Below are 19264 nucleotides of genomic sequence, written 5' to 3'. Positions count from 1 at the left end.
GTCTTAGTTGCAGCATGTGAACGCTTAGTTCTGGCATGTGGAATCTAGTTGCCTGGCCAGGGATCAAACCTGGGTCCCCTGCATTGGCAATGTGGAGCGCTAGCCACTGGACCACCCAGGGAAGTCCCTGGAAGTGATTCTTCTTGTGCTGAATAGTTTTTAAATGACAAGTCCCCTAAGGCATTTCACATAGAATTTAAAGATTCCAGAGGCAGTTTCCATACAGCTTTTCGAGAATTCATCTCACAGCCCAAATTTAAGCTCACACAGTGTATTCTCTTTTCCTGAAGCCTAGTAAGGCTAGAAAGAGGGAAGACTTGTAGGCAGCCTTTCCTTTTCCAAACAGTAGTTGAGTGGCTTTAACTAAGTGAGCAGCTTATTGTGGGTGTTTGGATCTGTTAGAAGTGTCTTAAGGATTTTTCAAGTTTCACAGAAATTGAGCTTTTGAAATTTTATGTATTTCTCTCTCTACTTATCTGTCTATACCTTCGCATGTATACATAGAAAAGTGCGCTTAAGTGTTTAACCCAGTGAATTTGCACAGTGTTGTTGTTTAGTCTGTCAGTCTTATCCAACTCTTTGCAACCCCATGGACTGTAGCCCCCCAGGCTCCTCTGTCCATGGGATTCTCCAGGCAAGAATACTGGAGTGGGTTGCCATTCCCTTTTCCAGGGGACCTTGCAGAAATTGAACCCTTGTCTGCTGCATTGGCAGGCAAATTCTTTACCACTGAGCCACCAGGGAAGCCCTGCACAAACAATGCAGGGGCGTAATAACACTGAAATCAAGAACTGGAATGTCACTTGCCCTTCCAAAGCTCCTCTGTGTGTCCTCTTCTTCCCTGGGTAATCCCTTTCCTGGTATAAGAGCTGAAATGGTAAATTAGCATGTGCAGTCATGTCATCCACAAACTTGTCTACAGCTTGTTGCCAGGGTTAGGGTTAGTTTTGTGCAGATCTTGAAGTAAGGTGGCCTCAGCCATCTTCCTGAAAATGTAGTGTCAGTTAGGAGGCTTGTGGCTTGGTGGGGGCTGCTGACTTCAGATCTGTTCGTTGCACTCGTGGACTTGCACAGGCTGCCCCAGACTGGCTCAGACGTGTTTGCCTGGTGTGTACGAGGCACCCGTTGGTCTCTGGGATCCTGGGCTGTTGCAGGTGGTTCTGGATCTTTCCCAGGTCCTGGGTATCCCTGGGCCTCTGCATTCATTGCAGGGAGTGCCGGTGACTCCTAGGTAGCTTTAGGGCCTCTTCATCCTGGCACAAACATCTCTTCTACTCTGACTTTGAGCTCAAGCCTGATGAAGTGGTTTCATTGACTTGAAGATTATTTGTAAATGTCAGAAGATTTGCCAGCATTTAAAAATCGGGAGATTTCCCATCAAAATGTAGATGTGTGTCTTCTCTTGGAACGAATTAATGCTTGGCCTCACCAAGCCTGCTTTCCTCAATTGGGGCACTGTGCCAGGACTGAATCTCTGTGACCCCCTTTCCTCCACCCTGTCCCCTTTATTTTGTGAGGTTCACTCCTGAACCTCTTCTCCTTGCGTCTCTAAGCATTTGTGTGTAAGAGTCTCCTGAGATTGCAAAAGGAGAACCTTCAAAGTCTCCGAAACTTTGGTATCTTTGAGGTTTTTCTTAGTTCCAGTAACTTAACTATTTTCCAGCAAGTTGAGAGGTTCACTCCTGAACCTCTTCTCCCCCTTGCTTCTCTAGGCATTTGTGTTGAAGAGTCTCCTGAGATCACAGATGGAGAACCTTCAGACTCTCTGAAACTTTTTGTATCTTTGAGGGTTTTCTTACTTCCAGTAACTTAACTATTTTCCAGCAAGTGTATTATCTAAACCCTGGATCACAAACTTCTAGCCAGAATCAGCAGGCATTTTATTATACTTTGTTTAAAATTTTTTAAAATTAACCTTTTATTGAGCAGGTCATACTTTCACATGGTTTAACACTTACTAATGGAGTGTGTCACCCCGTCAGTTTGGAGAGCACCACCTGGGCTGTCTGACCAGAGGGTCAGGTACTCAGGACTGGAGGCTTGCATGAAAACCCCAATTCCATGACTTCCTAGCAGCCAGCCTTTGCAAGTTCCCTGACCTCTCTAGCTTTAGTTTCCTCCTTTGTAAAACACCGTGTTGGGGAAATTAAACAATATAATGCCTGCAGGGTGCTTGACACATAGCAGGCAGTCAATAAATATTAGCATTGATTCTCCAAGTGAATGCACTGCTGTGGCTTTCCTGATTCTGCTGTGGGTTTTCCTATGCAGGATGGCAGTGGGGGCACCAGGGTGACTTGGGGGTTATTTTCTGCCCTCCCTAGGCCTCCCCAGTGAAGATGCAGCACACGGCAGGGGTTCTTCGCTGGGCCAGTATCGTTGCAGGGGTGTTTGTTGTCATTGTCAACAATGGGGTGGGGATGAAGACTTTACAGCTAGTGGATTGGGAGTTCAAAGAACTGGGGACCTCCAGGTGCCTCTAATATGACTGCTTTAAGTCCTGCATTTTCATTTTTTAAAAGTTCTGTTTTAAGGTATTTTGGGACTTCCCCGGTGACTCACTGGTAAAGAATCCTCTTGCAATGTAGGAGAAGCAGGAAATGCGGGTTTGATCCCTGGGTCAGGAAGATCCCCTAAGAGGGCATGGCAACTCACTCCAGTATTCTTGCCTGGAGAATCCCCATGGATAGAGGAGCCTGGCGGGCCACAGTCTGTGGGCTTGCAGAGTCAGACATGACTGACTGACTGAGCACGCACAGAGTATCTTTGGTCTATGAGGTCCTTTTCTTTTTGTCTCTGTAGCCAAGCAGAAGAATGAGGAATTGTATCGTGACAGTGGGGTGGTTTAAAATTCTCACTGAGGATGCCCTGTGTTCCTTATTTAAATAGCATCAGCAATCAAGAGCCTTTTTCTTAGAGGCCACTGATGCCTCTCAAGAAATCAACCAAGGCTTACACACAAGCAGGAGGAAAAAAAAGTTTATTTAAAAGAACAAATTGTAACCAGTGTTTAAAAGCAGAGAATAGAAACCTCCCTCAGTAAATGTAACAATGTGTATACTTAATTATTTGATTTCATAATCTTATGTTATTCCAGTTGAGGAAAGGGAGAAGATGGGAGGCAGATAAGAAACACAGGACTGGGGAGAGGCTGGCAAAGGATGGAGAGAGACTGGGGGAGAGGTGGGGGGGGGGGGTTAGTGAGCTCAGAGAGGGGGAACCAGCTTAAACATGTTCTTTGACAAGCTTGCTGTTGACCTAGACTTGTGGATACATTTTAAAACTGCCACTTAGGTTAAAATTGTTGTGTTTTGAAGGAATTTTATTAATAATATGCCTAGAAGAAAACATGTTAGCAGTCTGGTTTTGAAGTGGGAATAGTCAGAAATCAGTCTTTGGGTAAGATGGCACGCGTGAGTTCATGCTTTAAACGTTGGTAGGTGAAATGCAATCCCTTGTGGCTCAGCTGGTAAAAGAATCTGCCTGCAATGTGGGAGACCTGGGTTCGATCCCTGGGTTGGGAAGATCCCTTGGCGAAGGGAAAGGCTACCCACTCCAGCATTCTAACCTAGAGAATTCCATGGACTGTACAGTCCATGGGGTCACAAAGAGTTGGCCATGACTGAGTGACTTTCACTTCACTTCACTTCGTTAGTCTCAAAAACAGGATAACCACCTCTGTGGATCAGAAGTGGGACAGAACTTCGAATAGTGGGGCCAAGGTCAGCTTCTGTCAGGTGGGGGCGGGGGGGGGGGCTTGACTTGGAAAGTGCAGCTGAGAGCTAAACGCAACAGATACTAACAGCTCAGAGATGGTACCCAGGCATCCATGGCCAGCAGCTGGGAAGAAGCTGATTAACACTTTTCTTTTGAGAAGCTTCAGTAACTGGCCCACTGGCTAGAAGAACAGGGATGGGAGTCTTAGAGATGATGCTGAGGCACTGGGGCAGGTGTTAACCTGTGCATTCCTGCTCCCTTGGAGAGTCTGGAGAGAGGCCTGGAAATCCATATTCTTAAAAGGTCTTCAGGTGATTCTGAGAGCAGGACCACTCTGAGAAACACTGCACTGGTAGAAAGAAATGACAGCTTGAGAATAATGAGAACTTACCAAAAGTAAGTTGGGTTAAGGTTTACTTTGCACCTAGGAGTTTATGTATTCAAGCCCTGGGACTGGTGGCTTAAAAAAAACAAAAACTGTAAGACTTCCTTGGTGGTACAGTGGATAGGAATCTGCCTGCCAATGCAGAGGACACGATTTCAATCCCTAATGTGGGATGATTCCACATGTTGCAGAGCCACTAAAACCTGTGAGCCACAACTACTGAGCCTGAGCTCTAGAGCCTTGGAGCCACAACTGCTGAGTCTGTGAGCTGCAGCCACTGAAGCCTGAACACCTGGAGCCCGTGCTTTGAAACAAGGGATGCCACCAAGATGAGAAGGCTGTCCTCTGCTGCGAAGGGTAGCCCCATTCACTGCAACTAGAGAAAGCCCACAAGCAGCAATGAAGACCCAGTGCACCAACGAATAGACTGTAGGAAAACACACACAACCTGAAATCACCATTGAAAATCCTACTGAAAGTGTGTAGTTCTGTGGCATTAGGGCATTTGCAGTGTTGTATGTAACCACTATTCACTGTCTGGTTCTGTTGTTCCTGCCCCCAGCCCTTAGCAACCACTAATCTGTTTTCTCGCTCCCTGGGTTTGTTGATTCTGGATATTTCATGTAAATGGAATTGTACAGTATGTGTCTTTGTGGGTGTGTCTGGCTGCTCTCACTGAGCATAACCTTTTCAAGATTCATCCGGGTTGAAGCGTGTTTGAGTACCTCATTCTTTTTTATGGCCGGATAAAACTGCATTGTATGGATACACTACACTTTGTTTATCCAGTCATCTGTTGATGAGTGTTTGAGTTGTTTCCAGGGGTTGGCTGTTGTCAGTAGTACTACTGGGAACATTCCTATATAAGGTTTTGAGCACCCGTTTCCAATGGTTTTAAGTATATATCTACAGATGGTATTACTGGGTCATATGGTGATTTTCTGCATAACAGCAAACTCTTTACCATAGTGGATGCACGAGCAGTATATGAGCATTACAATTACTCTACATCTTCCAGAACTTTTTTTTTTCTTTTTATTTCTTGTTTTAAAAAAATTTCTGGCCATCCTAGTGGGTGCGAATTGGTGTCTCCTTGTGGTTTTGACTTGCGTTTTCCTAATGACTAATGACATGGAGCATCTTTTCTTGTGCCTTTTGGCAACGGTTTTGCTTTTAAGTAGTCACTATGTATTGAGGTGGGTGTTGTCTTCTTAATGCAGGGTAACAGTTTTGAATGTTGTTGGTGCTGGAGGCAGACAGCCCAGAATCCTAGTCCTGACTCTTGCCAGGCTTTGGGCAAGCTAGAATTCTCTGAGCCTGCCTGCCTTGTTGGTGTAACAGTGATGCTAACAGTAGCTTCCTTGGAGGGCTTCGTGAACAACAGGAAGGGCCTGTTAAAGCATCTGGGCACAGAGTGAGCACTCTGGAGCCTTTGTCCTCATCTTTGTCACAGACCAGGAGCTCTGTCATCATATCTGTGCTTCTTTCCTTAGTGTTGAGGATGGCAACCTGGAGGGACACATTGTGGTTGTCATCTGCTGTGTGAGGCCCTGGGGGACCGTGTCTAGGTTGCCAGGGATAGTGAACGTCTATATTCATTGCTTGAGTTTTCCTGCTTCTGGCCCAAACTCCAGTTTATCCAGGTTGTCAGGGGAGTAAATGTGTTACCAGCCCAAAGCCCAGGAAAGCCCATTTCCTGGAAGGCTCCCATGGACCTGGGCAACTTTTTACCAGTTACAGAGTCCTCCTGGGGCAACACCCTGTGCGGTCCTGACGCAGAGCTGAGCCAGGAGCCAGCTTCGTGCCTCTTTGGACCTGGTGTTGAGATGTTAATCTTACTGCATGGTTCTTTTAAATATTGTTTAATGCCTTTCAAGTTGGTAGGGCTGTATGGGCATGCAAGGAACATTTGGGAAGCTGTTTTTATTGTATAGAATTCTTGGGGCGTCCCTGGTGGCTCAGCGGTAAAGAACCCACCTGCTGATTCATGGGTTTGATCCCTGATCTGGGAAGGTCCCCTGTGTGCAGAGCAGCCAAGCCCGTGTACCACAACTCGTGCGCTCGAACCTAGGAGCCCAACTCCTGAACCCATGTGCTGCAGCTCCTGAAGCCTGCGAGCCCCGGAGCCCATGCTTCACAACGAAGAGAAGCCGCTGCAATGAGAAGCTGCAACTGGAGAGTGGCCCCCATTCGCCACAACTAGAGAAAAGCCCGTGCAGCAACTGAGACCCAGTGCAGTCAAAAATAAATAAAAAGTTTAAAATCTTAAATATATATACATAATAGAATTCTTGTTTGCTGTGTAATTATGAAGATTTTTGCATATAGCTATTCAAGAATGATAGTCTGGAAATGTGCCTTGGAAACTTTTGAGTGCAGCTCAACACACTGTCCCCAGAGAGGTTGTGTGCTGTTGTGAGAGAGCAAGGGGCTTTGGCGGCTGGTGGGTGCGTGTTCAGATCTGAACCACTTGCTGACCGTGGGCCTTGAACGAGGCACTTTATCTTTTGGGCCCTCATCTCCTTCAGCAATAAAGTGAGAAAGATAATGGGTCCTAGCGGCTGGCAGAGTGGTGGTTACTGTTGAGAAGAGCCTGTAAGCCTCTCACTTGACCATTGCAACATGTTCTTTTTTTTTTTTTTTTGCTATGGTAAAATATACATAATATAAACGTTTCCATTTCACTGATTATTAAGTATACAACTCAGTGGCAGTCACTGCAACATTTTTGTTGTTGCGTTATTTCTTCTCTTTGCAGCATTTAACCTCTCTCATCATCATACCTGGAGGTCACACCTGGCGACAGGTGCCCCTTCCCCTCCCTGCTTGCCCCAGGCTGGTGAAGTTCAGTGAGCTGCAAGTTCTCTAGCGCCAGAGGGAAATGCAGTTGTCTGGGGAGGCTTGGATGTTGATGGAGGCTTTCTCAGGGTCATTAAATGGTTCTTCGGGTGGTATTAACTCTCATTGCCAGTTTTGGAGGCAAGGTCTCCTGCTTCTGTCCACACAGGTACTATACTGTTTATTAACATCTGACTATGGGATAGGGAAGAAAAAGATTTCAGGCTCTTTTTGACTGTTTTCTAGAAACTCTAATTAAGAGCTTTGGGAAGAAGTAGAAATTGAAACTGTTTAACCATCATGTGTTAAGGTTATTTTGGTACTTCATTAATCTCTCCTTTGAACAGGGACTAAAATAAATGTACTGCTTTGGGAAATATTCTGCCATTTCTATTTCTTGCTCCCTTGCTCCTTCATAATTGGCATAATTTCTAAGATTTCCTTGATTTTTTTTTCACTGTCGTTTTGGAACTTTGAACTCCAGAGAGAGATAGAAAGACAGACAGACAGACAGACAGACAGACATAGAGCTTTACTGTATTACATGCACAGTCAGTCATTTAAAAATAATCTTTCTAAAGAAAAGTTTAGGAGTCAGCATCTTTTATTGAATTCCTAGTTAGGTGACTTAAGAAATGTTCTCAAACACACACAAATATGTTATTGTTTCAGATACCAAATAATAATTATTCTTTCTGTAATTGTATCTGTGAGCGTTAGGAATATCTTTAATTAAGGTAGAGTTAAGAAACTCAACCTTCTTAATGAAATAGCAGATGTAAGCAGTGATCTTTGTGACTGCTTCATTGTTTGGTGAGACATTGATGGAGAGCTTTATGATGGATAGGGCAGGGTCTCACAACCTAAAGCCCTGGATGAATGTTGGTATCACTCCCAGTGGGACAGCTAGGGATCAGGCACCTCTTGATGTGATGCAGTGGACCACCTGGAAAGTATTCTTGCCAAAAACATTGGTCTTGAATGTAGTAAAGCCTCTTGATATAACACCCAGTTTATAGAAAATTCGAGGATTGGAAGAATATGTGAAATGACACCATGAGAATATAGTCAACTAAATATAGCACATGGGCTGTCTACAGGGACAAGCGACCTTTTCTCTAGCAAGTGAATAATGAGAGATTTAAAAAAGAAAAAAGGTAGGTGAGACCTGTTAACCAAATAAAAGGGACTTGGGAGACACATCACCCTAAGCAGTTGTGCACCTGTTTTCAATCTTGATTTGCAAAAAGCAATTATACAAAAGTATTTTGAGGCCATCAAGGAAAGCTAAGTGTGGGATGGATAATTAGATGATATTAGGAATTACTTTTAATTTTGTTGGCTGTGATAATGATTGTGGTTATGATTTTTAAAAGCCCTTATCAGAGACACTGAAGTAGATACTAGTGAAATAAATGATGTCTGGGATTTGCTTTACTTTCATTTACAAAAAAAGCTGCGAGGAGGGGTAGGTGAAGTGAGCATGGCAGAAAACTGGTGTTCACACTGGGTAATGTGTTCCAGTCTTTCAGCTTCTGTATGTCTGAAAATTTCATAATAAAAAGTTAAAAATGCCGAAATTGGTTTATCGGTGGCATTTAAACACTTCCCTTTAAATAGTGAAAACAAATACAGAACTCTCCAGACTGGTGGAACCTCAGCTTTTGGAAAATTGCCTTTTGGCTTATCTGCATATTTGGTCTGGTTGGTTTCTTGACAAATTAGTATTTACATTAGCTTCATGTTATTCCTCATCCTGAAGTCCCCAGGAGCCCTCAAATAAACCAAGAGAGGTCATAATTACAGATACTTAGAGAGTTAACGCTATGGATAATTGCTAATCAGTAGGCTGTTCATACCAATAAACAGGCAAAAGAGGGGGTTTGGGGAAGATTGTCAGTGAATGGAAATAAATTAAGTCAGGAGGAGAATAATTTGTGTGCTTGACTGAGTTGGCTTGTAGAAGTGTATGTAAAGAGCACTCTGTATGGTAATGATTGCTAAAGGTGGTCTCTTCTGACTGCTGTAGAATCTGGGGCTCTCCCACCACACCTTAAATGAACATAGCACTGTAGAGTGTGGGGTCAAACTTGTTTCTCTCTCTCTCTCTGCCTTGTTGGAGTCATTCGACTTCAGTTTGTTACCATCTCTCTGTAGAGGATCACCAAATCGGTACTGTTGGCCCAAATGACTCTGTTGGGTGCTAGAATCACATTTCCATCCACCTGGACTTGGTTCCCTGCCTTCCACGCCAGCCTCGCCCGAGCCAGGCTCCCCAGGCTGGCTGAGCACCATTCACACCAGCTCTTGGTGCTTTGCCTTGGGTGCCATTCTCACCAGCCCTGCCTTGTTTCCTTAGCCGTCTTCTCAGTTATAATTATTGTCTCCTCTTCTCCACTGTGAGTTCCCTGAGCAGGACTCCTTTCTGTCTCGGTTGACACTTCATGCCCTGCACTTTGCTTCCATCATCAGTAGACATTTGTTGGATTTACGAGTGAATGATTGATGAATGAATGGACATGTCTGGCTCTGGGCTAAACCTGGAAGGCAGACTGGTGAACGATACAGTTTTTTCCTCCAAGCATCTTGGTCATTGGCTCGGGGAGGGAGATGAGTAAGCCAAACATTACAGTTTTATGAGAAAAGCACACACAGGTTCTGGAAGTGATGGGAACAAGAAGTCTGGGAGCATGACTGGAGTTAGGGAAAGGAGGAGGGATGGGTGTTTGTAGGAGAGGAACCAGTCTTTCCAAAATTAGGGCAGTCAGAGAAAACATTGCATGGTGGGAGTGTGTGGGCTGGTTGTCAGGGAGGTGACACAGCAGGACAGGATGTGACCGGAAAATGGGGGCTCTTGTGTCACAGCTGAGGACTTTGGATTTCCAAAGGCTGTTAAGGATCCCTTGGAGGATCTTAAGCCTGGAATGTCGTGGAAGGATTATTTCTCTTCTCGCTTTAGAGAAACCTCAAATGCACAGAAATGGATGGATCGGATCTGTGTGTTAGAACACCTTCCAGATGGGTTGAAGGTGCTAGGAGATGCTTCAGGAGTTTAGGGTGGGTTGTGGCTGGTGGGGAGAGACCACAGCCCCGATGGATTTCCGTGGGCAGGAGCACACTTCTGATCAGGCTGAATTTCCTGACGATTACAGCATTTCTTAGCACGGCTCCCCTTGAGTCTAGAGCCCTAGGGGCTGGGACACATGGGAAGCAGGTAGTCACACAGCTCTCGGGAGGCTGTGATGAACAGGAAATTGTCACGTTGGGGGTGTTCACCCTTACTGGGCACCAATCTTTGTACTGGTGGTGTGTGATACCACTCAGGAAGCACTTGTCACCACAGCCACTTCTTTGTCATCAGAGGAATGTTAAAGGATCCTCTGGGTTCTCCTGGTTCTTGAACCAAACTCAGGGTGAGCAAGGAAGCAGGGTTTGTGTCCAGGGTGTCAGAACATCCCTGCCTCCTGTGTCTCCAGGCCCTTGGAAAGCTTGTCTCTTCACAGAGGCTGATGATGATCAAGCAGTGGTTAAGGGCCCAGACTTCAGTAGTGGTGGGGATCAAAGGATTTGAGAGTGAATTACAAGATCCTGACTGTGAGAAAGACTTATAAATATCCAAAGAGGAAGGATCAGGTTTTTTTAGGGGCCTGTTAGATACCTATTAGTTACTCAGAGCATCCCAGGTGGCTCAGTGGTAAAGAAACCGTCTGCCAATGCAGGAGACATGGGTTCGATCCCTGGGTCAGCAAGATCCCCTGGGGAGGAAATGGCAACCCTCTCTAGTATTCTTGCCTGTGAAATCCCATGGACAGAGGAGCCTGGCGGCCTATAGTCTGTGGAGTTGCAAAGAGTCAGACACGACTGCATTAGGTAACCAGGTGGAAGAGTCTGTAGTGGGCAGTTGAATCTGTGACTCAGAATTGCTTTGGACTCCTCTTTCTTGCCCCATCCATGTCGTCAGTAACTAACTTTATTACTGGCCTTCTGTGCAGTCTCTCTTGTAACTTCTCTTGCGGTCTCATCTGTCACCCAGTCCCCTCTCCTTGCCCCTTCGGCTGTGTACCTGTGGGTGCGATTGATGTTTTGTGCTTCTCTCTGCTCTGCCAGGTTGTTGTTTTTTTTTTTTCTCCCCTTCTGCACCGTAACTTTGATAAGAAGCCCACTTTGCTGCAAATATCCAGTGGCTCCCCCATTGTTCACTGCATTCTCACGCTCCTCAGCCGACTTTCCTAGTGTTCTCTCCAACCTAGTGGAGCCACTACTGTTTGTTAGCAAACACACCCCACATTGTCCAGACGTGGAGCCTTTGTCCACGCTGCTACTTCCAGCCAGCATGGCCCCCCAGTCTCTCTCTTAAGCCTCTGGCTCCCTTGATGTAAAGTCAAAACTCAATTTAGAGGTGAATTAAAGTATTGAGCCTGTAGCATAAGCTCTTGACTGTTGGGAGGAGAGCTACCTAGGAGGCAGATGTGTCCCCTGGTTACTGGGTTTCAGGCGCGTGTGTTTGTACAGAGACTGATGGCCTCGGGCTCCCATGTTTGGGGGTGAAGTGCCTTCTCATGCTTAGTCACAGGATGTCTGTGCCAGTCCAGCCCCAAGTGTAATTGGAGATGGAAGATTATCTTGACGCTGATGGTGTCCTTTTCCCTGTTGTTCTGGGACTGTGTTTTGAATTAAATTATTTTAGAAACAGATGGCCGACTGAGAGTTTTTTCGCCTTTGTTCTTAGTGAATTGAGTATTTAGTTGAGTTTGTTTTGGTTACTTAAAGTGCTGACAGCCTTGCTTTCCAGGTTGGTAAAAGAGGATTGCATTTTATTTAGGAAAAAAGTAAAGTGCTACAGAACATCTCCCAACAAATACTCTGGAACATGCTTTGAATTAAACCAACATTTTATTATCCTTACCTCCTTAAATGAGAAAATTGTGCAGAGAGAGAGAGAGGCCCAGATCCCAATGGGAAGCTATCCTGGTGTTTTAGCTATAATAGTATGCATTGTGGAAAAGCTTCATGGACCCATTATTTCAGGATTGTATGGTTGCAGTTGTTGTTTTCTGAAGTTGCTCATTAGTTCTCTTCTTGTTTCAGTGATGTCACTAATTGTTATCTGTATCTCCATCTCTTGAGGAGGAAGTGGAAGGTATGACTAATTACAGCAGATTTCTTCTGGGGAGCTGAGCAAGTTTGATACAGAACGGAACCCCAGAACCCAGTTCTGTTATCTGTGGAAGGTTCTGGAGCTGTCGTCTCCCTCTCTGACCAGGATTGTATTATGCCAGTGCTGTGCTTTTTATTAGCTTTTATGTTTCCAGTTAAAACCGAAGCCCCCACTACTGATGTAGTAGCCGTTTGCCAGTTTGGGGACCACCCTTTCCCTTTCTGGGGAATCCATATTATGTTAGGGTTCAAGGGCTGCAGGGAGGACCAGCAGTGTGGCATGTGACCTGGGCGTGGCTGGTGGGACACTCCTGGCTGGACTTTGAACTTGGCGGGAGCGAGGTCATGAAGCAGAGGCCCAGAGGGTCCACTGACAGCTGTGCCAGTGTTGGTCCCGGCCGGGCGGTGTCGGCTGCCACCCCGTGCAGAGACCCCAGCCGGCTCCCTCACTGCCCAGCCTCACTTGTCTCTCAGCTGTGTCCCGAGCCTGAGCCAGCTTGTTCGTTCCGTGGACCCCCTGGTGTCGTTCCACTGAATCCCCTCCTGCTTATGTGGCCAGAGCTGTTTCCACTGCGAACAACAGAGAACCCTGACTGAGAAGCCCTCACAGCTTGAGGAAGCAAGCAAGCATCGGGTCGCATGTCAGGCCTGGACAGGGGAAGTCCACACTTTCACACCCGTTTTCAGGAACCTTGTATCTCACGAGGAGAAGAGGGAGCTGAGACCCAGGGATGTGAGGTGAGTTACTCAGGGTCAGCAGCTCCTGAGCTTGTGAGCCGGACCCTAGACCCACAAGTTTCCTGTCATCTCTGCTCCATCACAGAGCCTTTTGCTTGAGCCAGGAATGAATGGTGTTGTCTTGGTCACTCGAGCCGCCCTCACAAAACGCCAGACTGTGTGACGTCAACAGGAATTAGCTTCCTTCTAGTTCTGAGGCTGGAGTCCACAATCAAGGTGCCGGCAGGGTTGGTGTCTGTCGAGGCTCCACTCCTGTGCTTGTGGATGCTGCCTTCTCGCTGTTTCCTCACATGGCCTTTCCTCCATGCCCAGGCACCTGGGGCCGGCGAGCTCTGGTTTCCCTCTTCTTATAAAGAGGCTGGTTCTGTCGGATCAGGAAGGACCCCACCCTCATGACCGCCTTTAACCTCCATCACCTCCGTGAAGGCCCCCATCTCCAAACATGTCACAGTGAGGGTTAGAGCTTCAACACAGAGGCCTGGGCAGCACTGTTCAGTTCATGACAGACGGGAACTATGGCGTTTCAGGCAGTTTATTGTTGTTTGTGATTTAATAAAAGTTGAGAAACAAAGGATATCAAAAGAAGATTTATAAAAGTTTTTACGTAGTACTGAGGTCTTAAAATACCCAGGTTTGGCTGGCATGCTCAGTTGCTTCAGTCGTGTTTTTCTCTTTGTGATCCCATGGACTGTAGCCCGCCGGGCTGTCTGTCCATGGGATTCTCCAAGAAGAATACTGGAGTGGGTTGCCATTTCCTCCTCCAGGGGATCATCATGACCCAGGGATTGAACCTGCATCTCTTATAGCTCCTGCATTGGTAGTTGGATGGTTTACCACTTGTGCCTCCTGAGGTCTTTAAAATCCTGAGAACTGACCAGCAGTTACTATTTATTTGCCTTGAGGTTGAGTCTTTTCTGTGCAGGGAGCTCTTTGGTGATTGTTCTTTGGCTGAGCCCCCAGATCCACCCTGAAATGCGGAATCGGGAACCACAGTTTCCCAAACCACATGGGACCTGTGAAGCCTGCCCTCTGGTTTCAGACTGTAGCTCCCCCAGCAGAGCCTGGCCATCTCCTTTGGTGTCTGTTTCAGCATTCTCCACTGACCTGGTTGCTGTCGTCCCCACCCCTCCCCGCCCAGGCCAGAATCCCTTTCAGCACTCTCCAGCAGGTCCGTGCATCGTGCCCTGTCTGCACTCACCCTCTACTCCAGGTGAGGGTCAAAGGCTGCTTCCCCTCTGGACCCCGTTTCCTTCTTCCTTCCCAGCCCCCTGGGCTCCTCCTTCATCCTTTGCATCTTCTACTTCTTCCTCTCTTATGGGTTGTTCCGTCAGCATTATTCCTAGTCTGGTCTCCACAGAGAAGGGTGCTTGTGCTTGGGGTTAGTATTACCCAGGGTGTGGTTTTCAGAACACAGTTCCACCACAACAGGAACAGCAGCAAACACAGACACCTACACCGAGTCCTGAGCCCCAGGCCCAACCTGCTGAGTGAGAACCCGACTTATTTTAGTTTTTATTTGGAGAGCATCTTAGACATCAGGCAAAGTTGTGAAATTAACAGAGTTCTCATAAGCCCACTTACTCAGCATCTCCTCTTGACCCTGGTTAACCTGTTCTTCATGCTGTAGTAGGAGGGACTTTTAGATCATTATCCTGATCGTGTCATTCTTGCTTTATGCTTTTAAAGGATATCATGATGGCTTTTACTCTAGGGAAGAATTTAAGCTTTCCATCTTAAGACACAGACACACAAATCTCAAACAATTACAGAAAAGATTGATAAATTTAACCACATTAAAACTGATAATTTCTGTTCATCAGAAGACCACATAAAATTCAGATGTTATTTATGTTACTATATATATGTGACCTGATAAATGTGTCTTTCTTTATAAGTAGTATTTCTTACCTACTCAATATTTGGTAATAAAAACAATACCACTTGGAAGAGAGCATAGAAGGTAGGAGGTAGCTGGTTGAAGGTATTAATAGACAGTTGGGGTTGGAGAAAGAAAGAGAAGAGACACATTCTTTTCTAAACCAGGGAGAGAAAAATGAAAGGTAGGAAAAGGAGAGGATGGTTTTAAGAATGGCACTAAAATCCTTCTTAGGACAGCCTAAGAACTAGGATAAAAAGTGCTGAAGATTTGCCGCATTGCTATTGGTTTAGTTATCTGACTGCTTTTGTTTTCAAACACCTAGAGATTCTAGTGAGCTCTTGTTCTGTGGCGGACCTAATAGCCACGGAGTGGAGACGACTCACCCTGCTTTGCAGACTCCTCAGTTCAGCAGAGAAGCAAAAGTAATGGTTCTGTTTGGGTGAAAGCTCCTTAGAGGTTTTTGATGTTGTCGTCCCTTGGGTTTTCCAGGCCAGCCCTCAGAGGATGTTTTGTTTTCTGAGCGCCCGTGCCTGCAGCTATGAGCCGCCCCGCGTGGACGGTGGTACCTCAGAGCTCAAGCAGCATGCCTTGGCATAGGTTTCAGGGGCACAGAATTTAGCATGTGCTTTCAATGCATTTATAACACAACTTAGCATATTTTTCAATGTAATTTCTTCACTAGCAATCTTAATGAAATAGGCTGATTTGCCTCAGCCTGGTGTGGTGTGAATCTTGCATTCAACCAGTGGGGGCTTAGGAGCCTGCCTTTCTAGGCTGGCTCTGCCCTGATGCTATTTTGAGCAAGTCAGCTTAACCTCTGAGCCTCATTTGCCATGCGAGGGGGTTGCCAAGGTCTTAAAGGATCCATTCAGCTTGAAAAGTCCACGATGCCATGTTTGACTAGTGTATTTAGGGAGGGTTTCCAGATGGAAAAATACAACTTTCAAAAAAGATAAATACCAAATTATGCATGTGTGAATGAGACCAGTGACTTCCTAGAGACTGGCAGCTCACACATGAGTTTTAAAAAAGTTTTACTTTTTAAAATATTTATTTATTTGTTTTGTTTCTTTTGGCCATACTGTGCTGCTTGTGGTATCTTAGTTGCTCGACCAGGGATTGAACTCAGGCCCTCAGCAGTGAAAGCATGAAGTCCTGACTAACTATTGGATCACCAGGAAATTCCCAAGAATTTATTTTATTTTTTAAAGAACAGTTTTAGGTTCATTCAGGTAGCAAAATTGAGAGGAAAGTAGAGAGATTTCCCATATACTCCCTGCCCCCACCCACGCATAGCCTCCCCCATTGTTAACATCCCCCACCAGATGGTACGTTTGTTACAGTAAATGAACCTACACTGACACAGCATTGTCACCCAAAGTCTAGCTCCCTTTGGGGTTCACCTTTGATGTGCTTTCTACGGGTTTGCATTGTGAATTTTTCATCACTATGAATCTGCATGGCACTTGGGCAGCTTGGCAGGCACCTACAAAGGAGAAGGGGGTGCGAGGTTGTACCGTCTACACAGGAGAAAGTGGCTTAGTACTTTTCCGCAGAGTCTGGTTGGGTCTGGACCCACCTGGGCGCTCTGCAGAAGCTCAGCGGGCCCTCTCCTGGCCCGGCCCTGCCCGACAGTGCCCATATCTTAACAAGATCCCCCATCTCACGTGTATCATCCCCATTCCTTTCTCCGTGTTGTCCAAGAGAGAACCTTGCATGCTTGTGTGAACTTGAGAGCTTGAAAATTGATCTCCAGGGCTTGAAATTAGAGTCTTGGAAGCTTTTTCTGCTGGGAGGGACTCACCTGGGTTTTCTAACCTCTTCCTGAATTAACTACAGAAGTGATTCCCATGGCATTCCGGCGGCTGTCTCTTTAGAGCTGATTTCTTTCTCCTGGGACTTGGCCAGAAGGAGGGGGGAGAAAGCGCCACGGCTTGGCTCACCTCACAGTTCTTAATAGGAAGTTTTTGTTCCTCTGTTTTACTAGCCAGGAGAATTTTTCATTCTTTTGATCACTTTGCCTTCCCTGTTCCCTGTCCTTTGTAGGCAGAATTGATTGAATTCTAAGTTGCATCAGATACTTGGGCTCATAAATTAGCCCCTAAATGCTTCTCTCTTTGCTGTTTTATCTCTTGCAGTTTTCCAGTGCACTTATGAGTATGTTTCTGATTCAATTAAAAAGGGATCTTGCTCTTTCTTCAGGTCTTCTATTTAAAAATAAATCATAGCAGAGTTTTCGAACACATAAAATAATTTATTCTTAGGAAAACTTTTAAATCTATGTGCTGCATAGTTGCACATATTATTATTTTATTACTTCTCAAATTTATCACTTCTTAACCTTTACTATGGAGGAGAGCAGCTGCTACTTTACGGTATTTGTAGTAAGTATTGTCTTTACTTTTACTCATGCTTGGAATGTGGCAGGTAAATAGTAAAAGCATATAGACCAGAAATCTAGAGCCTAGTTGTATGGAAGACAACAGATGCCTAATATATATTGCTATGAAAAAACCTAAAATCTCTGAGAAACAGTTTTCTTCTTTAATTATCTATTCATTTTTAAAAGTCATATTCCACAGAAAGTGAGCAGCTTTAAAGTAAGCAGCTTCTGTCTGGTGTAAATTTGTAACTTTCAGATGCTAACTGAACCAGCTAGAAATAGTTCATCTATATAAATACATGATTGAATATAATTTACAAATTTTAGTGTGTACACACAAGATCTATTCAGTTTTGTCTAAATGCTGCTCTTTCAACTTCTATGCCATGTAACAAGCCATTTTAATTCTGTATTAGGTCTCTTGTAACCTTACAGATTAAATAGCATTTTTATTGTTCATTTATAGCATCCATGCTTGTTTAGATTTAACCACATTTTATCATTCCTTTATTCTCTATTTATTCTCAGATCTTCCCTCCAGGATAATCACCTTTTCTTTTGTGTGGATTTCTCTCTTCACTTTTGGGGGAGGTTTCTCTTGATTCTTTTTCATAGTACCTGAATTCTTATGTATCTTGTGATTTTTAAATTTGCACTCATGACTGAGCATTAAGCTGACTGGTGCAGTGTCCGTCTAGGCTTTCTATTTAGATATTCCTCTAAGACCTGTCCCCTGGGCCTTCATCAGGGGTCTGGGCCATTGTGTTTCCTGCCTCTCTGTACAGTATACCTGAATTAGAGGTGGAAATACCTAAATCACTTAAATGATCATGACAGCTATCCCAAGGATGAAGAATATGAAAGTTTGAGAGGATGATAGAATGCTTTTGGCACATATCAGAACTTGGTCCTCAGACACGTTCATTTATTCATTTATTCATTCATTCACTTAACAGCTGTTTATTGAAATTTACTGATAGCTCAGTTCCTAAAGATTTCGCCTGCAATGCAGGAGATCCCAGTTCAATTCCTGGGTCTGGAAGATCCACTGAGAGGAGATAGGCTACCCACTCCAGTATTCTTGGACTTCCCTTGTGACTCAGCTGGTAAAGAATCTACCTGCAATGCAGGAGACCTGGGTTTGATCCCTGGGTTGGGAAGATCCCCTGGAGAAGGGAATGGCTACCCACTCCAGTATTCTGGCATGGAGAATTCCATGGACTGTATAGTCCATGGGGTTGCAAAGAGTCGGACACGACTGAGCGACTTTCATTTTTCACTTATTGAGCTGTTAGTATAAGTCATTCACTGTGCTAGGCACTAGGGAGAGAGATCAATAGTTTCTGTCCTCAAAATGCTCAGAGTGTAATGAGCAGACAGCTCATTTCAGTGGGACATGATCAGGGATGTGACAGGTAGAAAACTAGGGAGAGACACTCACCTGCCTTTGGAGCATTGAGGAGGGAGGTGGTACCTGGGCTGTATCTGCAGGGCCGGTAGAAACAACCCAGGTGGAGGGCAGGGGAAGGGCATCCCAGCAGAGAGAGAAGGGAATGTGCAGATCACTGAGCCGCAGAGGATCTGGGCTTGGGGACTGCAAGTAGCTCATTGGGCCAGAGCGTAGTTGGGACGGTGTGAGCGGAGCAGGGAAGGATGAGGGGGGAGCCTGGAGGCAGTCTGCAGCCTGGATGTGGAAGGCCCTATAACCAGGAAACTGCTGAACTCTCTTCCCTGCTTTGTGCATGGTGCTGTCAGAGCAGTCATGTTCATTTCTCCTAAGAGCCAGCTCTTCTGAAAGAATAGGAAAACGGGCTCGGGCATCAAGGCAGGCTTCTACTAAGATTCCAGCTCCACCTGCGTCTGGGTGGTCACGTAACTGATTTAATTACCTTCTCCGACCTTCTCTTTCTCAGCGATAAATGAGCAAGAAGAGATAAGACAGCTCCATTCGTCCTCCTCTATTTATAGTATTCTGTGGGGGTGTGAGAAGGCAAAAAGAACATGTCAGTGTGTGTATACAGACCGACAGGCCCAACATGCTTAAGTAAAAAGTGGTGCTCAAATTTATGAATGTTTGCAGGTATTATGCTGACAGTTAACTCTGGCAATTTCTGGCTTTCAATTGGTTGTTTAACTTTTTTAAATCGTGGATATTCAGTGAGTGGGT

General features: G+C 45.3%; 1 protein-coding gene across 1 annotated transcript in view; it reads left to right on the top strand.

Moving 5' to 3' along the window:
• Nucleotides 1-19264, top strand: part of KIAA1549 (KIAA1549 ortholog) — a 122913-nt gene that overhangs the window by 25011 nt on the left and 78638 nt on the right. The gene's annotated exons all lie outside the window — the stretch shown is intronic.

The sequence above is a fragment of the Muntiacus reevesi genome, chromosome 6, assembly GCF_963930625.1.
Source record: "Muntiacus reevesi chromosome 6, mMunRee1.1, whole genome shotgun sequence".
In the NCBI taxonomy this organism is placed as follows: domain Eukaryota; kingdom Metazoa; phylum Chordata; class Mammalia; order Artiodactyla; family Cervidae; genus Muntiacus; species Muntiacus reevesi.
This window is presented reverse-complemented; position numbering and strand designations above follow the sequence as displayed.